This window comes from Canis lupus, chromosome 18 (assembly GCF_048164855.1).
Source record: "Canis lupus baileyi chromosome 18, mCanLup2.hap1, whole genome shotgun sequence".
Classification (NCBI taxonomy): Eukaryota; Metazoa; Chordata; class Mammalia; order Carnivora; family Canidae; genus Canis; species Canis lupus.
This window is the reverse complement of record NC_132855.1, coordinates 21,981,718-21,992,940: the sequence shown is the minus strand read 5'-3', so window position 1 is coordinate 21,992,940 and position 11,223 is coordinate 21,981,718. Positions and strand designations below refer to the sequence as shown.

General features: G+C 42.9%; 1 long non-coding RNA gene and 1 pseudogene across 1 annotated transcript; both read left to right on the top strand.

Moving 5' to 3' along the window:
- The first annotated feature begins 393 nt into the window (after window positions 1-393).
- Window positions 394-8,775, top strand: LOC140608841 (uncharacterized). The gene is made up of 3 exons (XR_012010837.1): window positions 394-3,304; window positions 3,971-4,061; window positions 8,625-8,775. It is a non-coding gene; the product is annotated as an uncharacterized lncRNA (long non-coding RNA).
- Window positions 6,018-6,088, top strand: LOC140609628 (U4 spliceosomal RNA; annotated as a pseudogene).
- Window positions 8,776-11,223: the final 2,448 nt, after the last annotated feature.

The window sequence follows — 11,223 nt, the reverse complement described above, 5'->3', positions numbered from 1 at the left end:
AAGTTTTCAATACCGGCTGTAAGGCAGATTATGATACTAATGTCTCCCTTGGGATCCAGCCATCGCAGCTCTTTGGTAAATGTCCTAGAGTTCGGGTGAACGCACCAAAGAGCTGTCACTCGGGGACACGAGCGCAGCATGAAGACTTCAGGAGCAGAGGCAGGCTCTTGGGAAACGTTTCTTCGGGCTCTGGCTTCCCGGCCACTCACCGTGTGTTCTCTCCCCAGCTCTGAGGTTGGTGTGGTTGCGACCCCTTCCTCACAGGTGCACCGTGATTTTGGAAAGACAACGACAAAGTCATGGGAATGATGGTGTCACTGTTAAGGGGGCCTTCAGCCGGTAATACTCTAATAAGAAATGATGCTTAAACCCTTTAAACCAAATTTTTTTTAGGGAAGCACCTCCAAGTGCTTGAAAGGGAAGCATCACGGTTTGAGGGGCAGATATGAAAAATAAAAGACTCCCCCTCTTACATCACAATGACGGGGATCCGACCCAACCCAAGGCCCCGGTGAGCGCAGCGCAGCGCCCCCGCCGAGATGTAACAGGAACCGGCACCTGCTGGTCCCAGGGAACTGTACCTGCTGGTCCTCAGGGAACTGGCACCTGCTGGTCCTCAGGGAACTGGCACCTGCTCGACCTCAAGAAACGTATTACAATTACCTTTCGGCTGCAAATTATTGTTCCCTTCTGTCCTCTGCCTCCTCCAAGAGGTCCAGGTGGCCCATGACTTCTAAAGATGCTCTGTGAAGGTGCACAACCTCTTCCGAGATAATAGGAAACAAATTGTAACTATTCGGGGAAGATGGTTTTGCACCGATCTGTTAGGCAAGGCTGGGGAGTTGAACTGCCGTGCGTGTCGGTGAGAGCGTGGGGTGATGGAAACGCTCACACATTTCTGGCGCAAGTGCAAAGACGGATGGCCTTGCTGGAAAACAGCTTGGTGGTATTTACCCAAAGTTTAAGGAAATGTACAGCTTGATTCAGCAGCTGCTCCACTTCTAGAAAGTTATGGCCTTTTGCAAGTACTTCGCTCATAGGTGAAATGGGGTCTGTTAGCTGCCCTTAGGGAAGCACTGTTAAAACAGCAAGAGAGTCAAAGCATCCTAAGTGTCTGCCGCTAGGGGAGGTGCCAAGTGGTATGCCCACAGGGGGGAAAGAAAAAGCTGTAATGACCAAGGAGGTGCCATATGAGCTCAGATGGAATCAGAGGCAGACACACGTGTAGGTGGACCAAACAGGGCATAGAGAGAGTGTGCGGTACATACGTGGTGTGGTGGGTCCGGAGCAGGTGTATCAGGGCAGCCGTCCTGCAACGCCGTCCCTGGCCCTCCCCTGAATCTGCCCAGGACACGAGTGCACTCAGTGGCCAACCATCTAGTTCACAGAGCTCATCCCCTTAGAAATCCAGCTCTGTCTTGGATTCCCTGAAAAGCCAGCCTGTCTGTTGGTGTTTGTGACGATGAAATGTCCCCAGTGGATACTTCAGATCCACACATGGCTCTCCATCACCCTTTAGCCCACCGGAGAACCCCCAACCCATGTGAATGGCTGCTGTCAATGTCCTGGCACCTGCTGCTCTGTCCAGCCACCTTTAAGCTTCCAGAAGCAAGGCACAGTCTAAGCAAACCATGTCAGGGCTGGTGTGGGTTGCGGAAGTACCCAGGCTCTGGGACTTGGAGTCTGGCCATGTCTGAAAATCTGAAGTTGTGGGTTTGGGTGTTTGTTGGCAGGAGGAAAAGAGCCAGCAGGGAGGAAGGTTTGTGCCCTGGGTTCCAGCCAGAGGAACCAAGGAAGACTCTGGGGTGAGACCCTGAGCCATGTCTCCCCATTTCTCCCTGAGCGCAAAGTGGCTCCAGCACAGGGAGAGCTGAAGGAGGCCTGCTAGCTTCTAAAATCTATGGAAGCTCCAGTAATAAGTGTCCAGAACAATCAGAGGGGTAGAACTTAGAGTCCCCAGGAATCAGCATTCTCAAGTGCCTTGGTGGGAAACAGACACCAAAAAAGGACCCCGAGGGCTGTGTGTAAAACCGTAGGAAACATACCGGCTCATAAAATCAGGACACTTGGACAGGAGGGCACAGGTGCCCCTGCTATGCAGCCTGAAGCAAAGGTTCACCAGCAGGAGAAGCCTAAGGAATTTTGGGTTACCAAAGCTGACAGATTGCCTGCTTCAACTTGCAGGAATCAGGATTACTGAAAACAGGACGGAAAGTCTTTTATCCTTCAAGAGGACGGTTCCCAAGAGGTGGTGCAGAGCATGCTGTGGTTCATGCCTTCCTTCCCCACCAAGTCCAGTCTTGCCAAAGAGGAGGTTTGCTGGGACCAGGGAGATGCCGGCCCTCCCCAGTGTCAGCTGCTCCTAAAAACGTTTTCTTGTCTTGGCTACAGACACCTATCAGGATGTACCCAGAGCCTCTGTCTACTATGCCAACAGAATATAATACCTGACAAGAGGAAATAAATCTGATTATCCAAAGCAGAAGCCAAAACCAGAAGGGTGGTTGCAGGTTCCAGCGGTGAATAAATCCAAGGCTGTTCTTTTGCAACAGACAGCCTGGATGTTTAAGAGGAAGTGAGAAGTCACTCAAGACCACTTCTCTAGCCTCCAAACTGGTCTCTCTGATCATCTCTTCTCTGCCCCAGGCAGTAGGGTTACCTTTCCCAAAAGCCCACTTTGATTGTTAATAAAATAAAGTGGTTCTTCAGGCATCATATATGATCCAAGACTCTTAGCTTGGCTTTTACAATTGTCTGAGTTGAAGCAGTATTTCCAGGACTACCTCCAGCTAAACTCAATAAACTCAAGGCCAGCAGGTTGACTCATCTGTTCTCCAAAGAAAAAAAAGAAAAAAGAAAAAAAAAAAACCTCCTTTCCACCTTTGTGCTTGCTGCTTGGCACCCACCCCACATCCATCACCATTTATTACCATCTTTCAAGATCCAACTCAACACCACCTCCTCCAGGAAGACCTCCTAATTCTCCCAGCCTTCAGTGCTCTCTCTGTCTTCGGAACTTCTGCAGGCCCCATTGTCTCTGCTCCTTGTGGGATTCTTCTCATGTGGCCTTGTACTGCAACTGCTTTCTAAATGGGCTGTACTCTCTTCAGGAGTTAGTGGTTTTGGGGATTTTCTGCACCAAGAATTTCCTGATATCTCTCAGTACTTAGCATTACCTTTCACATGTAATATTGACTCACGGCATTTAGATTAGAAGAGGCCTGCTATGGACTGAATTGCATCTCTACCCCCCACAAAAATTCATATGTTGAAGCCCTACCCCCCAATGTGATGGTATTTGGAGGTGAGGCTTTGGGGAAATAATTATGTTCAGATGAGATGGTGAGAATAGGGTTCTCATGATTGGATGAGTGCCCTTACAAGAAAAGAGACAGTTTTTGTTTGCTTGTTTGTTATCCAGTTGGCCAAGTTTTGTCTTTTGTTTGGACAGTTTCAGCCTTTTGCATTTAAAGAAATTGGTGTAAGAAAGAACTTGTGCCATTTTGTTATTTGTTTTCTACCTTCTTAAAGTCTCTCATTTTCTCCATTACTGCTTTGTTTTTGTGTTCAGTTGATTTTTTTAGTGAACCCGATTCGCTTCTCATTTTTTTTTTTTGCATGTGTTTGTGGAATGCTTTATTTATAGTTATCACAGGAGTTACAATTAGCAGCCTAAATTCCTAACAATCTAGTTTGAATTGATACCAACTTCACTTCGGTAGGATGCAAAACCTCTGCTCCTATAAAGCCCTGTTCTCATTTTATGTCACTGATGTCACAAATTACCTTTTTATATATTGTGTGCCCCATAACATAGGTATGTATCATTATTTGAACCCATTTATCTCTTAATTCATGTAGGAGATAAAAAAATAGAGTTAGGAAACCAAACAGAAACAAAAACAAAACTCTATCTTCAAACTCCTCTCTCTCTCTCTCTCTCTTTCTCCCTCCTGTGTGTGGACACAAGAGAGAAGCCAGCCATCTGCAAGCCAGGAAGAGAGCTCTGATCAGACCCTGCCATGCTGGCACCCTGGTCTCAGACTGTGCCTTCCAGAACCGTAAGAAAAGAAGTTCCTGTTGTTTAAGCCACACAGCCTGTGCTACTTCGCTAGGGCAGCCTGAGCTGGCTAAGACAGGGCTCTAAGTGGTCCTCTGAGCTGGCCTTCTTATTTTACACAGTGATCCAAAGGGATACAGAGCCGAGCAGGGGTCAAAACACAGCCAGGCCCCCAGCCCCCAGCTCTAGCAAGTATAACAAGCTTGCCAAATATCACAGAATGAAAGAAAAGGCCCAGAGCAATAAGTATATTTTTCTTAAACATGTCTGTACCTTTAAACTCTTTTTATCATAGCTTTGAAATAACAAACCGAAGGTCCAAGGGGAACCTCCTGCAAGGTCTGAAATTGAGAATTTGGCTTAGGAGGCTGCCAGGGATGAGGAGAGAAAGAGAGAGGCCTACCTATTTGGTTATAATAATATTATAATTACAGAGTGTGAGTTATGCAAAGGAGAACAGACGGCAGGATTCACCACCTCAAGAGATTTCTTGTACCTGCACAAACTGAAGCATTTCAGAGCTTGGCTTTCTGTTACTCGCACTACATTCCACTCTTAGAGTGTTTTACAGCTCACAAAGGGCTTCCTCTTACGTAGTCTCCTGCAGCCTAGGCCACAACCAGCACAGGAATTAGCATCTCTGTGGAGCCAATTACCTCCTCAAGCCTTAATTTCCATAAGTGACCTGAGCAAAGTCACACAGCTGCTGAGGGTTGGAGCTGAGACCGTAATATTGTGTGTGTGTGTGTGTGTGTGTGTGTGTGTGTGTGTGTGTGTGAGAGAGAGAGAGAGAGAGAGAGAGAGAGAGTTGGGGTGGGCTTGACCCCACTTCACTACACACTCCAGGACTGCATTCTAAGAAGCCCACGAACATTCTCCATTCACTGGTAGCTGAAAGAAAACTGAACTTTTAATGACAGACCCAAGTTTCAGCCCCAGCTCTGTCCCCAATTCATGACTGACCTGGGTGAATTACTTCGTCTCTCTAGTTGCCAGTTTCTTCAACCATGAAAGAAGTGTGTTGAATAGCTTTGTCTTTGATTCCCTTTCAATGCAGACAATCTGTGATTTTCAGAACTAAATAGGGTTAGATAAAAGAGTGGGCCAACTCGTTTCCACAAGATGCTGATCCCTGGACCAGGTCCCCAGGAGGAAGACATTATTCATGAGGCATCCTCCCCACACTCTTCATATGGAGGAGGGGGGGTGGGGACAAGACCTGCATCTGGTCTGAAAGCAAAGGAGCTGAAGCCTGTCCCATCGCTCTAGTTAAAAGATTCTGCGTTAGCCCTGCACACCAAAGTGGTCAACGTGGTTTGGAGGTAAATCAAAACCAAGTATGCAAGCGATCAAAAGCTTTACTCCACGGAGACCTACAAAAGGCACATTTCCCAGACACTCTTCCCTATGGAATGTAAGATCTTCTGATATCTTGTCTAATTTAGACCCCAAACTCTAGTAAGTTTAGGCCAGAAACAGTCCTGGATTTAATAAATACCCAAATCATAGTAAATCAGAAAGCAATGTTTACAGCACTGAAAATCTCTTTATTATGGCAGCATCTATAGGTCTTAACTGTATTTTTACTAATAAAATACAAACAGTGCAAGAGTTTAGTGTATCATTCCACGAGTTTTTCATCTTCAACACAGACTATTTTTAATCACATTCAAAAAAATGTTGTTAAAGGCTCCATGTCTTTGGGGAAACAGAACATCCATCAAGAGAGAATTTAAAGCATGTTTTCAACAAGTGAGAAATAAAGTCATGGTCAAGAAAAGATGAGATTCAAAAAAAAATAACCTATACTAGGGCATACTAGCACTGGCTTTCAAATCCCACATTATGGGATTCTTATATTCTGTATTAACTCATATTTGCACATATTATAGAAATTTCAAGGAATCTCAACCAATAGATTTCTTCTGATCAGCAGATGTACAAAAAGAGGATAACCAGCTTTGCGCAGTGGCAGTATCGTGGCCAATGAGGTTTATCCGAGGTGCGATTATTGCTAATTGAAAAAGAGGGTAGCTGGAAAACATATTCATCAGAGGAAATACAATTTGCAACTAAGACAGAGCTTTCCAAATTTCTGCATTAGAGTGCCGCCTTCACGATTTTGTGCAGTTCCATTGTACTCACTCCAATATTATTTACTTAATACTTAACTTTAAGTTCATACTAAACCATGAAATCTGTGAAATGCCAAGTTCCACACGTAAGTTATTTCTTCTCAAACACATTAAGCTATATCATAGCCATTAAAAATATTCAATTGATAGCCCCTTAAAATTCTAGATTATTCACTTGGACCAGGAGTTGATCCTGTAACTTTCAAAGTTTGTTGGCTGCCATTGGGTTTCGTCATTCATCGCCTTATGAAGTATTCAGTTAATATAGACACAAAATAATTAAGACACAAAACGCATATCATCCAGCTCCTGCCATGATAGTCATCATAGGGAAATAGGGATGGGAAGACAAACAGCAGAGTTAGAATTACAGCAAGCTGCTGCTGGCATAATAGAGACGTGTATAAGGCACCAGGAGAGCAGAAGAGAAAGCGCTCAATTCTGCTTCCTGGAGGAGGTGGCATCTGAGCTGGGGCACTTGTTAGCTGTGGAATGTTGAGAAATTACTCCAGCTCTCTGAACCATTCAGAGTGATAAGCAGTCGATGATCTCAGGTATCTAGAAGAGTGGCTCTCAAATTTATTGGTCTCAGGGCCCCTTTATGCTCTGAAAAATTGCTGAGCAGCCCAAAGAGCTAGTGATTTGTATCTATCAGTCCTGATTGTATTAGAATTTAAAGCTGAGAATTTTTAAGTTTTTGTTGTTCATTAAAAGAACAATGATAAGTGCACATTAACATAAATAGCATTTTTATTATCTTCCAAGACAAACAAAAAAGTCTACTAAGTGAAATAAGCCAGTTACACCAAGACAAATGCTGTGTGATTTCATTTATATGAGGCTCCTAGAGTAGTCACATTCACAGAGGCCGAAAGGAGGAGGGTATTGTGGGGTGCGGAGGGGGGGGGCAGGGAGCGGCAAATGGGGAGTCATTATTTAATGGGTATAGAGTTTTAGTCACTCAGGATGAAAAGAGTTATACAGATTGCACAACAATGGGAATGCACTTAACACTTAACACCACTGAACTATACACTTAAACATGGTTATGATGGTAAATTTTATGTTGTGTGTATTTTACCACAATTAAAAGTTTTTAAAAATTAAGTTGAGGGGGGATCCCTGGGTGGCACAGCGGTTTGGCGCCTGCCTTTGGCCCAGGGCGTGATCCTGGAGACCCAGGATCGAATCCCACGTCGGGCTCCGGGTGGATGGAACCTGCTTCTCCCTCTGCCTGTGTCTCTACCTCTCTCTCTCTCTCTCTCTGTGTGACTATCATAAATTAAACAACAACAACAAAAAAAACATTTAAAAAAATTAAGTTGAGGGACGCCGGGGTGGCTCAGTGGTTTAGCGCCACCTTCAGCTGAGGGTGTGATCCTGGAGACCCCGGATCGAGTCCCACACTGGGCTCCCTGCCTGAGTCTCTGCCTCTCTCGCTGTGTCTCTCACGAATAAGTAAATAAAATCTTTTTAAAAAATTAAGTTGAGTAATAGGAATAGTATGGTTTTACAGTTTTGTAGACCTAACGTTTCATTTTGTCTAACTTAGCACAGCTGGCTTCTCTTACCTGCTTCTGCATTCATCCTGTTGCAATATGTTGTTTTGGTTGAAGTATATGAAGAATATCCACCATTATGATTATGTGATTAAAAGGGAAGACATTAATAAAAAAAATTAAAAAAAAAAAAAAGGGATCCCTGGGTGGCGCAGCGGTTTGGTGCCTGCCTTTGGCCCGGGGCGCGATCCTGGAGACCCGGGATCGAATCCCACGTCGGGCTCCCAGTGCATGGAGACTGCTTCTCCCTCTGCCTGTGTCTCTGCCTCTCTCTCTCTCTCTCTCTCTCTGTGACTATCATAAATAAATTTTAAAAAATTTTAAAAAAAAAGGAAGACATTTTGATAACTTTATTAGATAATTGTGCATCTTTTCCTTTGATACTACCCCAAAACTCAACAAGTGGTCATTTCTTAAAGGTTAGTTATAATGTGGAATCTGGAACTACTCAAATTAACTTTAATACTTGGTTATATTAAAATCCATTTTCTACCTTGCGCCTCACATAACTTTTTGACCCATGCATGATTTCTTCACATAGACTACTGGTTGTTGGGGGGGATGTTAGTTCACTCTTCTAGATGTTGTCACATTTCATTTTACAATATCTAAAAAGTTACATGTGTTACTATCACCTCTGATGTCATCAGAAAAGTTTTTAAGTATTCTGAATTTATCAAGCTCATGGTGCTGAATACAAGTTTTCCAAAATTCCAATTTTCTCTTGAAAGCTTACGTTTGTTATTTATTGGCCATACATACTATCAAGTGACTTCCTTGGCATAATAAATGTATTTTGTTTGTTCTCATAAAAAGATCTACTAAATCTGCCATGTCTAAATATCCACAGGGTGTGTGTTATTCTTGCAGGTGAAAATGGAACTCCAAGAAAGAAGTGACTATTCAGCTCCAGCTCAAAATATGTCACATGAGCTTTTCCTCAAGAAGATTGTACCTCAGTGTGCAGAAGCTCTCCTGTCCCATATTGTCACACAGAATTATAAAAAGATGTATACTTAAAGGTCAGGTTTTAATAAAATGAATAACTTTTACACCTTCATCAGGGGTGTTCCTAAATAAAACTGGCTTTCTTTCCCTTCTGTAAGTAAGTACATGGTGGTGAAACACACAATGACCACTGGCACAATTTGATGTCTGGCCTTGATTTATGCTAAGGAGCCAGCAGATTTACCCGTCATTGCTTTTGCACCTTCCGTGTAAATGCCAGCACAGTGAAAAAGGCATGAAACATCTTTCTCTTAGTATGAAACACTTTGATCTTGTGAATTCCCCGGAAGCAGTCTATGGGCCATGCCTTGAAAGCCTCTGATCTAGAGGTCTTTTCTTTTTTAATCTTCATATTTAGGTATTATACCAGAAATGTTCCTGCTCCTAAGTATAAATTAAGATTGAGAAAACAAATAAAGACCAAATGAAGTATTGTAATGCTTGAATTTTTTTCTGAATGGGGTTCTGGACCTAAGACACCCTAGCATGGTACCTTCAGTACTAAAGAGAAAATTCAAGCGGGTGCTATATTAGGCAGAACAAGAAAACAAAAATTATCCAAGCAGGTTACTCTGAGAGACATCTCTAAGGGGGTTTATGGTTTCTAAATGTTTATTTTCTCTTTTAAAAAAATGATATTTTTCTTCCAAAAAACCTGAAGGAAGGAAACCCCCTCATTGTTATCCATATTATTTTTCTATTTAAATTCAAAATATTATTCCTTAATTGGGGAAACAGTCATGGCTTTCACAAGCAGTGACAAGAGAAACTTTTCTTAAAACAGAACGATTTTTTCAACCTCAAAATATATACAAACTGCTGGATTTCAAGGAACAAAATTATTGGAAGTTCACTACATTTGTCGTATTTCAGGCTAAGTGTGTAAATAATAAAGGTCTAACTCAAAAAAAAAAAACAAGGCTGATAATTCCATGGTGACCAGCCAGACTCCCATTCCCATCATTTATTCATATGTTGATAGACTTCCCCAGGAAGCCTGGGAAAATAACAGAAGTAACTCAACTTTACCCAAGAGAAAAGGCTTCATTTTTCCTTGGCAGATTCATTCCTAATCACATAGCAGGGAACCATTATTAACATCTGGATATTCAAAAAGAGCCACTGAATTATTATAAAAATGTTTCAAATCATCAGCCTAAAACTCAAATGATCTACAATGTGCATGATGCTTTTTTTTCCCCCTTTAGTCAAGAAGATAAATGGAGAAATTCTTTATATTTCAACTTCCATTACACATTTGTTTTTAATCTGGGGGAAATTCATGTCTGCCTACTGTACCTCCATATCAAAGACTGATATGTCAACATTAGCTTCTGCTCCTCTCACCATGAATTTCTTTTAAGAATACAATATTTTTAGGAGTGAGATTACTGCAAAAATCAGTCGGTCCCAAACAGTTATAAGTCAGATACTAATACTGAGTTCAATTCTTCTTTAGTGTAGTTATGTGCTGTTAGATTGAACCACAATTAGGCATATCAGATGTTTTTATGTTTAACTAAAACATAAAACAGTTTTCCTCCTTTAAACAGTTTCTAAAAATTAATTGTCATGACTTGTCATAGACACACACACACACACACACACACATTATAATATTCTTTGCAAAACCTTCAGATCTCAACCTGGGGAGCTACTAATCCTGTAGTCAGTAGCCCTAGATAAACATAAGATACTCGTCTATTTAAAACTCTCTGGTGGCTTCCCATTCCTCTCAGATCACTATATAAAGTCCCACTGTGGCCCACAAAGTTCTGCTTCAGCTTCATCAAAAGAGAGTCAGCCAAGGTGGAAAAAAAAAGTGTTTTGGGAACCCCCCAGCAAGGACAAGGAACAGGTTAAAATCTGTGCAAGCAACCTCTAGTCAGGCAAGGCCCATTCCAGACCTTTTGCCCTAGTAGTGGGTACTGACTTTCCACCACTCTGCTCTCCCTGTCTGCATGACAAGCCTCTTCATCACCCACCCCAACCCCTGCCCCGGCCTCCTTTTCCACCAATTGCCCATCCCTAGCCTCCCTGAGCTAGGCTCTGCCCCAATTGGTCTTCATGTCTGTTTTTCCCAACCAAATCCTACTCAACTGTCAAAAAGTCTCAGGAAAAGAGTCAGTAAAGAAATCTTGCCAAGTTCTGCCTCATACAGACTCACAGGCCCTGTAGCCTTCCTCTGCAGGCCTCCTCACACTGACCACACAGCAGATAAGTAGCCGTTGAGGTCGTCTGTTTTTACAGGTCTGTCTCCCCACTAAGCCTCATAAAAGCAGAGACAGGGTCTGTTTGGCTAGCATAACTCCCCAAAGCCTACAAAAGAAAATATACATATATGCCCTCTGAAAGCATTCCTTCCTTGTGGGGCAAATTTCTTAATAAGAAGAAACTTCCCCTAAACCAAACTTGACGTTGGGGTGAAAGCCAGTGAAGTGAATTCAAGGGGGCTTCTGAG